Genomic DNA, 17,616 nt, shown 5'->3' on the forward strand with positions numbered 1-17,616 from the left:
TATTTGGAAATCTGATGATGGTCTGTCGGGAACTTTCCAACCTTTTGTTCTTGACATAGACCTCAATTTGTGGGGCGAAATATACTCTCAGAAATGGGGCTAACCTTGGAAACTGCCAACGTCCCACAGGTGTTCCAAAATCAGGTTGTGAAAAATATTATGTGTAACATGGGCTACGAACCAGGAAAAGGGCTTGGCAAGGGGCTTCAAGGTAACGTTGAGCCTCTTTGCTATGTCCCCAAATATGATAAAACGGGCCTGGGTTTTTCCCAGGGTCATTGATCCGACCTCATGCCCTACCAGTAGAATGGACCACCACCCGGCCAGTTTGGGTAGATCAATGGCCCTTACCTGAGGAGAAACAAAAGGCCGCCCGAAAACTCATAACTGAGCAACTTTCTCTTGGTCATTTGGAACCATCTTGTAGCCCATGGAACACACCCATTTTTGTAATAAAGAAAAAATCAGGTGAATGGCGCCTGCTACAGGATCTAAGAGCTGTAAATCTTGTAATGAAACCCATGGGGGCATTACAGCCCGGTCTTCCTGCCCCTTCCGCTATCCCTTTAAATTACCATTTGTTGGTGGCGGATTTGAAAGATTGCTTCTTTACCATTCCTCTAGCTGCTGATGACTATGAGAAGTTTGCCTTCTCGGTACCCTCCACAAATTTACAAGCCCCCTATGAAAGATATCAATGGAAAGTCCTGCCTCAAGGCATGGCAAACAGCCCAACTCTTTGCCAAGAGTATGTGAACAGGGCTCTTGCACCCTTACGGAAAAATTTCCCTCAAGTTTACTGCATCCACTACATGGATGATATTCTTTTGGCTGCAGAAACCGAGCGTATGTTGACTGCCGCCTTCCGTCATCTCTTACAATGTTTGGAACAATATAATCTGGTCCTCTCCCCTGACAAAATACAACATACGGCCCCTTTTGAATATCTGGGGCATATAATAGAAAAGCAAACTATTAAACCTCAGAAGGTTCAAATACGAACCCAGTCCCTAGTGACCTTAAATGATTTTCAAAAACTGATGGGAGACATAAATTGGATTAGACCCGCTTTAAATCTAACTACAGAGCAATTGACCCCCTTGTTTGATATCTTAAAAGGTGATGCTGATCCATCTTCACCTCGTACCTTAACACCTGCAGCCCAACAAGCCTTAGAGCTAGTCAATTCTCAGATCTCCAATGCTCAGATAACTAGAGTGGACATCAATATACCACTGTACTTAATACTTTTACTCCCCGGACAATTGCCAATGGCCGTTATTTGGCAGCCTCATGGCCCTTTAGAATGGCTGCATCTTGCCCTTCATCAGCTTCATGTGATAAATTTGACATCTGACTTAATTGCCATGTTAGTATGTAAAGGCAAGACCCGAACAATCCAACTGTTCGGAAGAGAACCTAATTATATCATATTGCCAATGCTAACCAAAAACCAATATGAACATCTTCTGCAACATCATTTAGCATGGCAAACTGCCTTTGCATCCTATCCAGGCCAAATAAACTTCCATTTACCCTCAGATAAACTCCTACAATTTCTGTCCAAAACTGCCATTTGTGCTCAAAAAATCATTGTCCCTCAGCCACTTCCTTCTGCCCTCACTGTTTTCGTAGATGCAGACAAAAGAGGAAATATTGCCATACATGCTGTCTCACCGCAACATAAGAATACTCAGCACCTGCATTATGACACTTCCTCTGTGCAGAGAGCAGAACTCAAAGCGATTACACTCACTCTAGAGCGCTACACTCAATCTCTCAACTTATTTACCGATAGTCAATACGCTGCCAGAACAGTCCCGCAGCTACCTAAGGCCTACATACTGTCCAATGATGAAGAATTATTCCATCTATTCAAGTCAATCCAGCTCCTCTTATTACAGAGGCAGCACCCTCTGTTTATAACACACATCAAAGCTCACTCTAACCTTCCTGGCCCCCTAGCGGAGGGCAATCGCATAGCTGATGAAAATACACATATATTTTCTACAAACACCATTCAGGCAGCAAAAAGCAGCCATGCAAAATTCCATCAGAATGCACAGGCCTTACGGCGTCAATACAGCATCTCCCGGGAGGAATCCCGACAAATTGTACGAGAATGCCAGTCCTGTCCCCAATTTTTTAACCCCCCCTCATATGCCATTAACCCCAGAGGGCTCCTTCCTAACCACCTTTGGCAGATGGATGTAACCACTTACTTACCGTTTGGCCGCCTTAAATACATCCATGTCTTCATCGACACCTTCTCTAACTATATTTTTGCTACTGCACACTCCGGTGAAGCTTTTGTAGATGTCCAAAATCATCTTTTCGCAGCATTCGCAGTTCTGGGCATGCCGAAGGCTCTTAAGACCGACAATGGTTCAGCCTATACCTCTTCAGCATTCCAGACCTTTTGTGCAAATTTTCACATCACTCATACAACAGGTATTCCTTATAATTCTCAAGGTCAGGCCATTGTCGAAAGAGCCCATTCCACCCTCAAAATGTACCTCAAAAAATTAAAGGAGGGGGAAATACTACAGGGGAAAATAAAATATTCACCTCATTTACACCTCTCATTAGTACTCTTTGTTTTAAATTTTTTGAATGTTGACTCGGTTGGCCGCACTGCCGCCGAACGTTTTTGGCAGCCTGAGCGGGCTCCCCTCCTCTATGCGAAGTGGCGTGACCCCGCCACCGCGGAATGGAGGGGACCCGACCCGGTCCTACGCCAGGGCCGAGGATACGCTTGTATCTTTCCCCAGGATGAGGAGACGCCACGCTGGCTCCCGCTTCGATGCGTCCGCATTGTCCGTGATGGTTTGTAGAATGAGGCGGCTCCAGATCCGCTCCGGGAGGACGAGGAGACGCCCCGCCTCGGATCAGAGGAAAATAACATGCGGAGACATCAAAGCCCTGACCGCTCGAGCTGAGGCCACCGTGCGTGAGTCGGGCCAGCCAGTCACGGCTGTTGCCCTTTTCCTTGCCATGCTATCACTTTTAACCCTTGACTCTGCGCAGGCCTCTCCTTACTGGGCTTTTGTCCCGGACCCTCCTACCGCGAGGGCGGTCACCTGGAAGGATCCCTCACCCAAGGTGTTTACTAACTTCACAGACATTTTTGATGGGCCTGGGATTTCCGGCCTCACTCATGCTGTGGCGCCTTTTAACTGGACCAGCCTGGCCTCCGCCCCCCCCCCCCATTTGTTTCCAGGCCATCGATGGCCCTGAGGCGCCCCATTATGGATGCGTGGTCACTTCACCAGTCTCCCGAAGAATCCGCTCTTGGTATGGAACTGAGCCACCTAGAAGAGACACTTTGACACCTCGTGTAATGGTGGAGAATTGGGACATCAACGAGGTTGTCCTTCAACATCGACCGCCCCTGCCTGTTGGCCGTTTCGGACCCGCTTCCAGATCCCTTGAGACCCCACACCTTGACTATCCCCTCTGCAAATCTGACTTAACGTGGAAAACCTACGGACCCTCCTGGAAAACCTGCGTTCATCACAACCCCGAGATTGTGACTCCCCAGGGCATGCCTGACACTTATATAATTGACTGGTCAAAAGACGGGGATCTCCCTTTGCGCCGCTCCCCCCCGCCTTCAGGATACGGGCCATACGACCACAATAATTCTGCTCCCGGGGGACTGCTATCACTGGGGAGGATGAGACACCCGGACTTGTGGAAAATTGTTGCGGCCATGAGAGATGTTAAAGCTAATTCACCCCTTTTCCCTGGCTTCCCCACGGGCCCATTGACCTTTCAAATTCAGGCATGTCTTTCCCCACCGTTCCTGTTTGTAGTGGGGGACGGATCTGTAGTACCCGAGGCTAAGGCCAATAGAACCCTTTACAAAATAACTTGTGAGGAGTGTTATCTCACCAACTGTTTGCCTTTACCTGGCGCCCCAAATCCAACAAAGAAGGTTTTCCTAGCCATGCAGCCCCCTTATCTAATGATGCCTGTAGAGGTGGGGGGGCCCTGGTGTAGAGATTATGGCTACCAATTTGCGCAAGAATTGGAGGGCCTACTTAGCCGGGGGCGACGTTTCCTAGGCCTCCTAATAGCTGGCATCACTGCCTTGGTGTCTTTGATAGCATCAGCTACTGTCTCCACGGTGGCACTGTCCCAGGGCATACATACTGCCGCTCATGTAAATAGCTTGGCTCATAATGTCTCCCAGACCCTTGCCACCCAGGGAAGCATAGATAGGAAGATCTTGGCTCGCCTGGATGGTTTAGAACAGGCGGTCGAATATTTGGGCACCCAATATTCATTGTTACATACTCGTTTGTCCTTTGTGTGCCACGGAGGGTATGGTTCCATTTGTGTGACCCCCCTGGAAGCTGACAACGTCTCCTGGGAAACGGTGCAGAGGCACTTGCAAGGTATCTGGCATGAGACAAATGTAAGCCTGGATCTGTTTCAATTGCAAAAACAAATAAACAATATAGCCTCCTCCCATCTGCATGTAGTCACCCCCAGAGACATGGCACAATCCTTTCTACAAAAGCTACAGGGGTTTAACCCCTTTAATATCCTCCAACATTCCTTCTGGATTATGTGTGCTCTGGTTGTAGGGGTAACCTTATTACTCTGCTTATGGTGTGCTTGGAGTCGCTGTCTGTTTGCTTTCATGGCCGGTACCCAAGCAAATGTACACATGTTGGGTTTAAAGATAAAAGGGGGAAATGTCGGGAGCCATGAGCAACAAAGGGGTTAATCGGGTAGAGCAAAGGCTCCCTGATCCCTTTGAACCATGGCCACCTGACTGCCCCCATACAAAAACATGTTGTACTGGCTAGCTTGAGTTGTATATAGGCCAAGAAAACCACAGTGTTATTGATAAGCCCTGAAAAATAGCGCACCAGGCCCTTTGAAGGCATGGGAAGAAACTATGTCCTTGAGGAACCTGGCCTTGGACCAAAAACTTGGGACGGAGCCAGGAGAGGGCAGGGAGAAAACTGTGGAACTTGTTTATGTAACCTGAACTTATATAAAGTGTGTAAGTAAGAATAAAGTTGTTGCTCGCGGCATCCCTGTGGGCAACCCTCCTGTTCCCATACTTGGATGTTTCATTCTCTTACCCTCACCCCTGTTCGACCTTGCACGCAGGCCGTGGCAGGTCAGATGGAGAAATACATGAATCCAGTTTGTCAAAATCAACCGTTCTTTCCTGACAAAGCAGGCTCTCATATCCATACAATGTCCTTTGATAACTGTGATAGTTCACAATTAAAGATCCCTGTCTACACTAACACATCCCTATCTACACTGACAGTTCAGACTCTCTTTATGCTCAGTGTATGCCCTTGTGTCTATAGGATCATCATCACAGACACATTACACAAACTTTATCCACAAAAAATTTGTGTCGTTTGATCTTTGCAGCAAGTTCTCTAAAAAATGACAAATTTTCTTGAATGTATATTACTAAAAAATGGTGATAGAGAAGACGCTAAACACCTAACTAAATAAAGATGTCTTTATTTTCCCTCACACAAGAATGATCCTCCTTTGTACTTCCTCTTAAGAGCAATAAAGTTAGTAAATGGGGGTGGCCATGTTGTATAAAAATGACAATTACAGTGAAACTAATTCTATTGATATTTAATACTGAAATATGAGTCATTAAGTTATTTTAAATAGAAGTAGTAATTCAATCAAAAAACAATGGTCTACATTTCATTTGATTTTAACTTATACTATAGTTAATCCTTGAACAACAGGGGTTGATCTGTGTGGGTCCACTTATACAGAGATTTTTTTTTTTATCAATACTATATACTACTATATTTTCTCTTTGTGATTTTTAAATCACATCTTTTGTCTAACTTATTTTATTATAAAAATATAGTATATAATACATATAACATATAGAATATATTAACTGTTTATGTTATTGGTCAGTTTTCTGGGCAACAGAGTATTAATAGTCAAGTCTGAGGGAAGTTCAAAGTTATGTGGATTTTTTTACTTCATGGGTCAGTGCCCCTCTGCCCTACATTGTTAAAGGGTCACCTGTATTTAACATTGATTTAACAAATGTTTTTCCTGAACCAAGAATGAGATGCATAAAAATATAAATACAAACAAGTATCCCCCACTTTTCAAAAGTTTGCATTTTGCCCCTGTGCTTTTACAAAAGACCTACATTAGTATTTGTTCACTAACTAAAACAAATCCAAAGCATATTTTTGCTTTTACAAAAAAGGTAAAAAGCAAAAATAGCATTCAGCACATTTTGTAGAGAGCCTTTATACAGGCAGCACACACTCCAAGCAGTGAGGATGCTACTGCCAAGATCCTTTCCCAGGAACTATATTCAGCATCTCAGCATCCAGGTGCCTGAGTTCTGAACTATGTCTGTGTGCATGTGTGCTTCACCTTGATTTATTTTGGGCATTTGTTAGCAAGACATGTCCTAGGCTGTCAAGAGAGCCTAACAGAGATTATTTGTTTTGGTCTGAGTATACTCAAAAAGTTTTCCATATGAATTGATAATAGCTTCTTTGCACTATACCATTTTGGCTTATGAAAGTTTTCAGAGGAACACTCTACTTTTGGCTAGTGGGGGAAACCTAAATATATAGTTTTCCATTTTCTGAAGAGAAAAGCTGCCCAGCTATAACTTCAAGGATAATGTAGTGTTTTTAGTTATAAAGTATTGATCATCTCATTTATTAACTCTGTAATGTACATATTTAAATTAAATGTTATTAGACAACCATTACAATTTATAAATGTAAGGTGCCACTACTGAGTAAATTGATTCTTCCATGAGTGGATGTGTCCCTTCTCCCACCCACTAACAAAGCAGCAATATGGTTAGTTTAATTTTATCAGTAGATGATCCATTGCTGCAAATTCTAATTCTCTTCTTCACTGTGTTTTGTTTCTGTGAATGTGTGTAAGTTGGTGAGATCGCACAGGCAACCTCTCTGACGATCAACAGCAAGATGAGCTAGGCCTGGGCTTTTGGTGCAGACTGATCGTTTTTGTCTGAATCAGGTGATCTGACCTATCCTCAGTAGCAAGCACTCTTCGAACTGCTTCCTCAAAGGCCGCTGCGACATTTGTGGCATCTTTTGCACTTGTTTCAAAGTAAGGATAGTCACCGTTGTCCCTGCACCAGGCTTGGGCTTCTTCTGTAGACATTTGACATTCACTTATGTCAATCTTGTTGCCCAAAATCACAAAAGGAAAACTTTCAGGCTCTTTTACATCTGCGTAATATATGAATTCTTTCTTCCAGGTACTCAAGTTCTGGAAGCTCTGAGAATCATCGACACTAAAAGTGAGCAGGCAACAGTCAGAACCTCTGTAAAAACGGCGTCCTCAGGCTTCTAAATCGCTCTTGACCAGCCTTGTCCCAAATCTGCATGGTAACAAAATGTCCATACATCTCCAAATCTTTATTTAAAAATTCCACACCTATTGTATGGAAGAGCTGGGTATCAAACTTATTGGTCACATATCTGTTCATTAGAGAGCTCTTCCCAACTCCACCATCTCCAAGGAGAATTACTTTAAAAAGCGATGATTTTCCTGCCATTCTTATTCATAAAATCTTTGACTATAGAACTCTGTAAAATAAAAAGGTAGCATTATGTTCATCTACATATCTATATCTGTGACTATAAGAATTTAAATCAATATAGGTAGCCCAATTTATTGCTGCATAGGGAATAGCTAGTAACAAAAGTTGTCATTTACTCATCACTGAATTATGTGCTACAAACGATCCTACCATAACTCCCTAAAACCACTAATGAGGGATTATTCTTCCCCTTCCTTAGATCACAGTTTACAGTGAAGCTAATTTTTAAGTCCAAATTTGACCCCAAAGACTTTGCTCTTAACCATTACTATCTATGATAATCACCTGCCTACTTACAATAAGTCTATTTGTTAAGATGCACTAAGAGACAGAATTTACTTTCTGTGCCAATTTCAAACAGACCATCTATTATTGTCATTGTTTGCCTAACATGCCAAGGATTTTCTTAACTCTTTCCCCACTTTCTCTCTTACAATGATGTCACCAAAGGACTGGGAAAGCAAGACACAGAAGCTGATTGATCTGGCTGTAGAGGGATAAAACACCAATCACTAAGTAAACAAACCTATTGTCTTCATTAGAAATGTTAATTTGAATTTCCTAAAATTAATCTCAGCAGCAGTACAGTTTTAAATATATCATAGTGTATGGCAGTCTATCCATAAGACCCATTAGGGCAATTCCTACTTTTAGCAAAAATTAATCTGTGCCATTATTTGTATGGTTTTGGTTTTCTTTAAGATTTTATTTATTTATTTGACAGAGAGAGACACAGCAAGAGGGGGGACACAAGCAGGGGTAGTGGCAGAGGGAGAAGCAGGCTTCCCGCTGAGCAGGGAGCTTGATGTGGGGCTGTATCCCAGGACCCTGGGACCATGACCTAAGCTTAAGGCAGACGCTTAACATCTGAGACATCCAAGCACCCCTTATTTGTATGTTTTGAAACAGAATCAAATAAACCTTAAAAGAAAACTTGATCCAAATATACTCTTGCAGGCAAATCTTAAGGCAAAATTAAAACTTCCCACACTGCAGGAACCAGGCTGTGTGGAGTGGGATTTCATCTGCCTACAGATGAATACAAATAGCTCTAAATGCTGGTGAGAATGCTGTTCCTACTTAAGTAGGAATACTCAAAGATACTCACAATTTTTGAATAATGAGAATAACAATGAATGAACAGAAAAATTAAACCTAGCATATTAACCAATTATAAATTTATGACGAATTCTGTTTCCTCCATAATCCTTTATTCCTTCTCTACAGTTTTTTTGGACTCAAATTATATTATTTAATCGGCAAATATCTCAGCAGTAAGAGCTTTTAAGTATATTAAGTGTATAAAATAAAAGAGCTGTCAGAGCTTTAGAACTTTCTACAATGAAGAAAATGCCCTACATCAGCACTATCAAACTCATTAGGACTAGCCACACATAGGTACTGAGCGCTTAACATGTGACTGATAGGGATGAAGGAATGAATCTTAAATTTTATTTATTTTTAACTAAGTTTAAATTGCTACATTCAAAGAGCCAATAGTTGTACTGGACAGCATGGTTCTGGAGGAAACTTGTGATAAATAGGAAAGTAGTTAATGATGAATGAAAGTAGATGTTGAGTATTGGAATGGTAAAAGGTAAACAGACATTAATAATAATTACTATACTGACTGGCATGAATTTGGAAATTCCCTGTGGTAAACATATAATTACATTATAATGTGAAGTGTAAACTCCTATATACAGGATATGTATGTAATGTAATTGAGCATTTTCTATAATGTAAAATAATTAATTATTCATTCCAACTACATGCTATACCATTTTGGAAAAAAACGTGCAGCAACTTCTCATTATATAGAAATCAAGTTAACAAGAAAATATGATTAAAAAATAATGGAACATACCTTAGACCTTAATTTAACTCTCATTATATCAGTCCTTTCAAATAACTGCTACAGTAATTAGTACTCTAATTAATACAAGTAAAGCTGTACAAGAAAAGTATTAGGTAATTAAAGTGCATACCTCTGGAAGGTCATATTAATGTTTTTTTACATTGTATTTTATGATGTCTTGGTCCCTTAAAAATATTTCTGAACAGTGAAACAGTCCAGCATCCTCATTCCTTGAAATAGCAAAGGATTCCACCAGAATCAAACCTTTCATGACTAAATCCACAAGTCCCACCACAACCACTTCCTTTATCTAACTCTCACAAACTAAGCCAAAGTTTTTCCTGTGCTAAATCACTTCAGGGACCATATAACTAGGGGCCACTACTTTAACTCAAAGCCTGCCAGAATTATTCAATCCTAAATTGTTACTATGGAAACCCAAATTAAGGTTCTGACTTAGGGTTCCTTTCACTCCTTTTTGTGTCGTGGCCTACAGTGGTTCTTTCTCCTATGGCCCTGTGTGGGCCTCCCTCCTCTCACGAAATATAACAAGAAAGTTTTTCTTCAACAACAGTGATATCTGTGTTGTCACTCAGTCACCTTATAAATGCAAATCCTGCTGATACAAATAAGACAAAGCTTTCTCTATTTTAAACATATTGCTCCACCCAGTGGCAAACAAATGGCTGTACCCAAATAAATTGTAGAAAGTCAAAACAAGTTCAAATTCCTTAATTTGCTGACATATTAATAATGCACTAAATCATTTATTTTGTCCATTTCTTTTGATTCTTGATTATACAACTTCAAGTTCTAGAAGAAAGAAGAGCAAAACCAAAAGAACAAAACTATTTTAACATAAACTATTACTGTCCCTCCTTTAAAACTCTCCTTCCTAAATTGGGGACTAAACCTTCTTTTCAGTGAAGACATCTGGATCTCACCGACATTACCAGTGTCACTCTGGCTGCTTCAACAGCTGCATACCCCCTCTGCTTTAGTTATTTTGAAATGCAGTTTCAAATGGAATTCAGTTCTATTACCTAACCATTATTTCTCTTGTCTTCAGTTTTAGTGTGTGCTAACCTTTCAGTTTGTAACACCTTGCCCACTTCACCTAATTACATGGTTATTACTTTGGAACTCCTCATTGTTATAATCACTTATTCTCAGACCTCTTCCTCAACATTCCATACTCCTCAGTGTTATTATACACAACTTTAAAAATATATAATCACAAAACCTTAATGTTTTGGTACAGAAGTACAAAAGATGTATATTACTCAAGTCTAGTGTTTATCCAAATATTTTTAAAGTTGATAGACTTCCACACAGTTCCCCTATTACTAACATTACTAACATGTGGTCAATTTGTTACAATTAATGAGCAAATAATATTGATACATTATTATTTTGAAAGCCCATAGTTTACATTAGATTTCATTCTTTGTGTTGTACATTTTTTAGAGTTTTGGTAATGTATAATATGATAGAAGCATAACCAAACCATCACACAGATTTACTATCCTAAACATCCCTTGTCCAATCATTCTTCCTTCTTTTTCTGAACCTGCGGAATCACTGATGGATTTACTGTTTTTAAAGTTTTATAATCTCGGGGCACCTGGGCGGCTCAGTTGGTTAAGCGGCTGCCTTCAGCTCAGGTCATGATCCCACGGTCCTGTGATCGAGCTCCGCATTGGGCTCTGGGCTCGGCCAGAAGCCTGCTTCTCCCTCTTCCACTCCCCCTGCTTGTGTTCCCTCTCTCACTGTCTCTCTCTCTCTGTCAATTAAATAAATAAATAAAATCTTTTTAAAAAATAAATAAATAATACTTTGAAGTACTTTGCCTCTGTATGGAACTCAAGAACTCCATATAGTTAAAATCATATACTACATTTTGTAATCTCAAGAACTCCATATAGTTAAAATCATATACCACGTTTTGAAGCCTTTTCAAAATGTTTTCTTTCATTCAGCAATATTTGTTTAAGGCTCCACCATGTTTTTCATTGGTTATTAATATCTCATTTATATTTTATATTTTATAACATTGCCATATATCAATGTGCCAATTTATCTATTCACCTACCAAAGGACATCTTTTGTATATTTTATTATATTTATATCTATTTCATTTTTTAAAGATTTATGTAGAAAGAAACAGAGAGGAGGGACAGAGTAAGAGGCAGAGAGAATCCCAAGCAGACTCCCTGCTGAGTACAGAGCCCAACACGGGGCTCAACCCCCCACAACCCTGATATCATGACCGGAGCCAAAATCAAGAGTCAGACGCTCAACCAACTGAGCCACCCAGGCATCCCCCTATTTCATTTTTTACTATAATATAAATAAAGTGTTTTTAATTTCAAATTCCAACTGTTAAACACTGGCATGTAGAAAAGCATCTGAATTTCCTAAAATCTTATACCCTGAAACCTAGTTATAATTGTTTCTTAGTTCCATGAGTATGTTTGTTGATTCCCTGGAATTTTCCGTATGTTTAATCACGTGATATATACTAAAAAGACAGTTTTATTTCCTCCTTCCCAGTCTTTATGTTTATTTCCCTTTTCTTGCTAAATACAGTAGCTAGGATGTCTAGCAGTGTACCATGTGTACACACATGGTGAGGGCAAACATCCTTGCCTTATACCTAATCACACTTGTAGGATTTTTGTAGATGGTCTTTATCAAGTTGAGGAAGTTCCCCTGGTTTACTTAGCATTTTTATCATGGTTGAATGTTGGTTTTTATCAAATGCTTTCCTTCATCTATTATAGTCATATGATTTTTCTTTTCCTTTAGTGTGATTGTTTATGGTAACTGATTTTTTGAATACTTAAACAGCCCTACAAACCTAGAACAAATTCCCATGTCATGCTTTATAATTTTTAAAAACATATTGGTGGATTCAATTTGTTTAATATTTTGTTACTATTTTGTTAATATTTCGTGCATCCATATGCATTAGATACACTGATTTGTAGTTTTGTTGTGACTTCTTGTCTAGTAGTGATATTAGAGTAGCGCTGGCCTTAGAGAATGTGTTAAGAAATATTAATTCTGATTCTATATTCTGGAAGAGACTGTAGAGAATGGGTATAATTTCTACATTAAATGTTTGGTAGAATTCATACCATGCTTTATGTTTTGGAAAGTTATTAATTATTGATCAATTTCTTGAGTAGATATAGAACTATTCAGATTATCTATTTCTCCTGTGAGATTTAGTAGATTGTCTTTCAAGGAATTGGTCCATTTCACCTACATTATCAAATCTATATGGAGTTGTTCATAATATTCATTTATTACCATTTTGCTATCCAGAGGATCAGTAATATGGCCCTTTATTATGACATTAGTAATTGGTGTCTTTTTTCTTTTTCCCTGAATCACTAGGCTAGAGTTTTCAATTTCATTGATATTTTTAAAACACTCATCTTTGCTATCTTGTTATGCTCTACTGACATGGTTTCAGTTCTGTTATTTTCCATTTCAGTTTTTATTAATCTTTTCTTCTAATTTAGTCTTCTTTTTCAAATGGAGGCTTGGTTTGCTGATTTCACATCTTTCTTTGTTTCTTTCTAATATATATATTCAGTGCTATAAATTTTCCCATAGGCACTGTTTTGACTGCATCCACAAAATTTGATAAGCTGTTTTTTCATTTTCATTTAGTTCTAAATATTTTTATTCACTTCTCATGAGACTTCTTTGACCCATTAGTTATCTACACTTGTGTTATCTGAGCACCAACTTTACTGGAATTTTCCAGCTATCTTTCTATTATTGATTTCTAGTTTAATTCCACTGTGCTCTGTATGATTTCTATTCTTTTAAAAATTTTTGTGAAAGTCTATTTTAGGGTCCAGAATTTGATCTATTTTGGTAAACATTCCATGTGAACTTGAGAATATGTATTCTGCTGGTGCTGTTGGATAAATTACATCAAATTGACAAATAGAACTATTCAGTTCAAACTTGTGCAACTCGATCCATCAGTTAGTGCTGGAAAGGACTAAAGTCATGAACTATAATAATGGATTAATCTATTTCTTACTCATTCTATCATTTTTTTGTCTCATGCATCTCGAGGCTTTGTAAGGTACACACATTTATTAAGGACTATTATGTCTTAGAGAAATGACCCTTTTATCTTGATGTAATAATGCCTCTCTGTATGCCTGATATTTATTCTTGTGGAGTTTATTTTGTCTGAAAGATAGCTACACTCCCTTTCCCTAGATTACTGTTAGCATATGATATTTTTTCCTTCTCTTTATCTTTGATTAATCTGTCTCTATATTCAAAGTAGGATTCTTATAGACAACACATAATTAGGTCCTATTTTTATATCCACTCTGAGAGTGCCAGTCCCTTATTGACGTATTCAGAGCATTTACATTTAAAGTGATTATTGAAATAATTGGAGTATCTACCAAATTTGTAGCCATTTTCTATTCACTGGCATTCTTCTTTTTTGTCTCCCACTCTTTTTCTGCCTTCTCTGCTTTTATTAGGAATTTTGTATGATTTGTCTTCTTCTCTTAGCACAGCATTACATTCTTTTGAATTTAAAAAAAATATTTTTTATTTTTTACTGATTGGATTAGAGTCTGCACTATACATTTACAGGCAATCTAACTCCATTTTTATATAACATCATAATTTACAGCTTCACAGGTAAGGCACATACCTTATGACAGAATTACACCTAATTACTTTTGATTTTATTATTTTGAACAAGCTTCTAACTGTTAGAATGACTAAGTATAAGAAAGATAAAAGATTTTGTTTTACCTTCATACTCCTTCTTTCTGAAGAACTTTCAACATTTCTTACAAAGTAGATCTACTGGCAACAGATTTTCTCAATGTTTATTTGTCTGACAATGTCTTCATTTGTCCTTTTATGAAGGACAATTTTGTTTTGTTTTTCCCCTCAAATGTTTTAAATATCTCACTCTACTGTCTCACTGAAATGGCTTCTGAAGGGGAGTCCAAGGTAATGAATTTCATTACTCCTCTTTGAGTAAGGTGTTTTTTTCTCTGCCTTCTTTCAATTTTCTTGTTACCTTCAATTTTCTGCAGTTTAAATATGATATGCGTACATACAGTTTTTAGGTATGTGCCATGCTTAATGTTTGCTGGGCTTCATGGGTCTGTGGTTTGGAGTCTGTTGGTAATTAGAAAATTCACCAGTCACAAGTACTTCAAATATTTCTTGTCTTTCTCTTTTTCTCCTCCCTGTGATATCTTATTAGACATTATATCACATCTCTTGAATATTCTATTTTTGTGGGGTTTTTTTTTCATTCTTTTTTCTTTTTGCTTTTAGTTTGGAATGTTTCCATTCACATATTTTCAAGTTCACTGATTCTTCCTTTGGCCATAGCCAATGCACCTATGAGCTCATTAAGGCAGCCTTCATTTCTCTTAAAATGTTTTCAATTTCTAGCATTTCTTTCTGATTCCTACTTGGGGTTCCATCTCTCTGCTTTCTTTATTCATGTGTTAGTACATGTCCATTTTTCCATAAGCCTTAGCAAATTGATCATAACCATTTAATATTACAGTCTAGTTATTGAAAATTTCTGCCATGTCTGAGTCTGGTTCTGATGTTTGCTTTTTCTCTGCAGTCTTTTTTTGGCCTTTGGGCATGCATGCTTTATTACTTTTTATTTACAGCAAGATATAGTACATAGGATGAAAGGAACTGAGACATAAATTGGCCTTTAATTTGAAGATTTATGTTGACTGGTAAGGACTTAGGTTCTTTTTATTGTTTGCTATAGTTGAAAGTATTAGAGGATAAAATTTCCTTATTTTCTTTTTTCTTTTTTTCTTCTCCTGAGTCTTTGGGTATACCTAGAAACTCCTTAAACAGTGCCTGAGGCTTGCGGTTCTTTCAGCTGTCATTCTCTGTAATTTTATAGCAACCAGGTTGATGTAGTTGTAAGGATGAGGAAACATTCTCTAGTCTTATGATTGGGACTCCTCCCCCTCCCTCCCTCCCTGACTCCCTCCTTCTCCACCTCTCTCCCTCCCTTCCCCTTCTCTTTCTCCTTCTTTCTTTGCATGTTAGCTCTGACAGGAGATCATAAAGAGAGCTGCATTTGGGTATTTCCCTTCTCCCAGGGGATTAGGTCTAGTAAAACTCAAGTAAGTTACGCCATACAGTATATTCTCTTTAGGACAGGCTCTTATTATGGAGAATGGAATATTATGAGTTCATTTTGTAATAACCACTTTTCCCTCTCATTCTGTTAGAAGCCCCAGAACATTTTTCTCAATATTTACATAGAAACTTAGTGAGGCTTCTGGAGGTAAAATTCATTTAGAACCCTCCTAAAACTGGGTCCCCAGAATGTTTAACTCTCAAGCTCATCCATACTTCACTTCACAATTAGTCAATCACAGTTTAAACAGTCCTACTGGAACTGCTTCTACAACAGGCTTATAGCTCCTGGACTTCTGTTCCATACACACACACACACACACACACACACACACTCTATACATTACACTGATATATATCTATCATGATATACATATATGTATACCTATATACACATATACACCATATATACATATATACACATATACGTATCACACCATATACTACCCAAAACTACCTGCTTCCAAAAAGGATATATATGTACATGTATATGTAGATATATACATATCACACCATATATACATATATACACATATACATATCACACCATATACTACCCAAAACTACCCACTTCCAAAACGGATATATATGTACATGTATATGTAGGTACATAGATATCACACCATATATACATATATACACATATACATATATACATATATATACACCATATATACATATCAAACCATATACTACCCAAAACTACCCGCTTCCAAAAAGGAAAGAAAATGAGATTTTGCAAACATATTTGCAGTGGCTCAAACTGAACAATCTAAGTGCCTAACTGAAGAATACTCTGACACTATTTGAAGAGACACAAGAATAGAGAACTATTGAAATAAACTTATTTTAAAAACAAACTAATTGAAAGCATGTACCATATAAAATGACACATCTTACAGTTTAGGGGAACACGTAGAAATATCAGTATTAAGTTCAATATTGATTTTTTATATATCAAATGTATTTTTAAGCATCACTTTCACTTTCACTTAAAGCCCACCTAAAATAAATTCTGTAATTAAGAGGAGATACAAATAATTTTCTTTTACTTTTTTCACATACTAGTATCCACTAAACCTCAAAAAAGTTGCTTCCTAAGTTCTTCTGTAATTCATATCAAATTGAACATGTAATTTGCTCTGATAAGAGTATAAACGACAAAAGAAAAATAAATTGGACTTCGCCAATATGAAAATTTTTCTTCAATGTATGCTACCAAGAAAGTGAAAAGACAACCAGAAAATGGAAGAAAGTATTTGAAAATCATGTATCTGATAAGGGACTACTCTCTGGACAAAAGAACTATTTAATGAGCAAAGACTATATTTTTTTTCCAAGAAGATACACAAGTGGCCAATAACTATTTGAAAGATGTGAACATAATTACTTATGAAAGCCAATGAAATGCCACTTCATAATCACTAAGATGCCAAAAAACAGACAATAAGAAATCTTTTAGAGAGAATATATATCATATATATCTGGTGGTGAGAACATAAAGTATATAGTTCTTTTTTGAGTTTTCAGATCCAAGGAAAGATGGCAGAGGAGTAGGGGGCCCTATTTCACCTGGTCCCCGGAATTGAGCTGATATCTACCAGACCACTCTAAGCACCCATGAAACCAACCTGCGATGTAAGAAGATCTGGATCTCTACAGGCAGAATATCGCAGGATGTTGGTTTTGAGGTACAAAGCAGGGAGCCCTGATTCTGCGGGCTGATATCTGAGGATAGATGGCAGCGGGAGGGTGCCTGGCTGTGGGGATCCTACACCGCCAGTGAGCGACAGCCTTGCACTCTGGGGATGGACCACAGACTTGCAGACCAATAATGGTGGGGAAAGGACCTTAGGGCAGCCCCTGGGGCAGAAACCCAGAGCGGTGGGGCCGTGAGAGCAAACTGGGAGCGGCTAGCGGTTTTAGAAGCACAAAGGGCAGAGAAGTGCTCAGACCTGGAGGCAGG

General features: G+C 38.6%; 1 pseudogene; it reads right to left on the bottom strand.

Annotated features, from left to right (window-relative positions):
• Positions 1-6,960: 6,960 nt before the first annotated feature.
• On the bottom strand, positions 6,961-7,567 carry LOC148162087 (ras-related protein Rab-9A-like; annotated as a pseudogene).
• Positions 7,568-17,616: the final 10,049 nt, after the last annotated feature.

This window comes from Eumetopias jubatus, unplaced genomic scaffold, assembly GCF_037043125.1.
Source record: "Eumetopias jubatus isolate StellerSeaLion01/CBP00866 unplaced genomic scaffold, mEumJub1_p1.0 scaffold_23, whole genome shotgun sequence".
Lineage (NCBI taxonomy): Eukaryota > Metazoa > Chordata > Mammalia > Carnivora > Otariidae > Eumetopias > Eumetopias jubatus.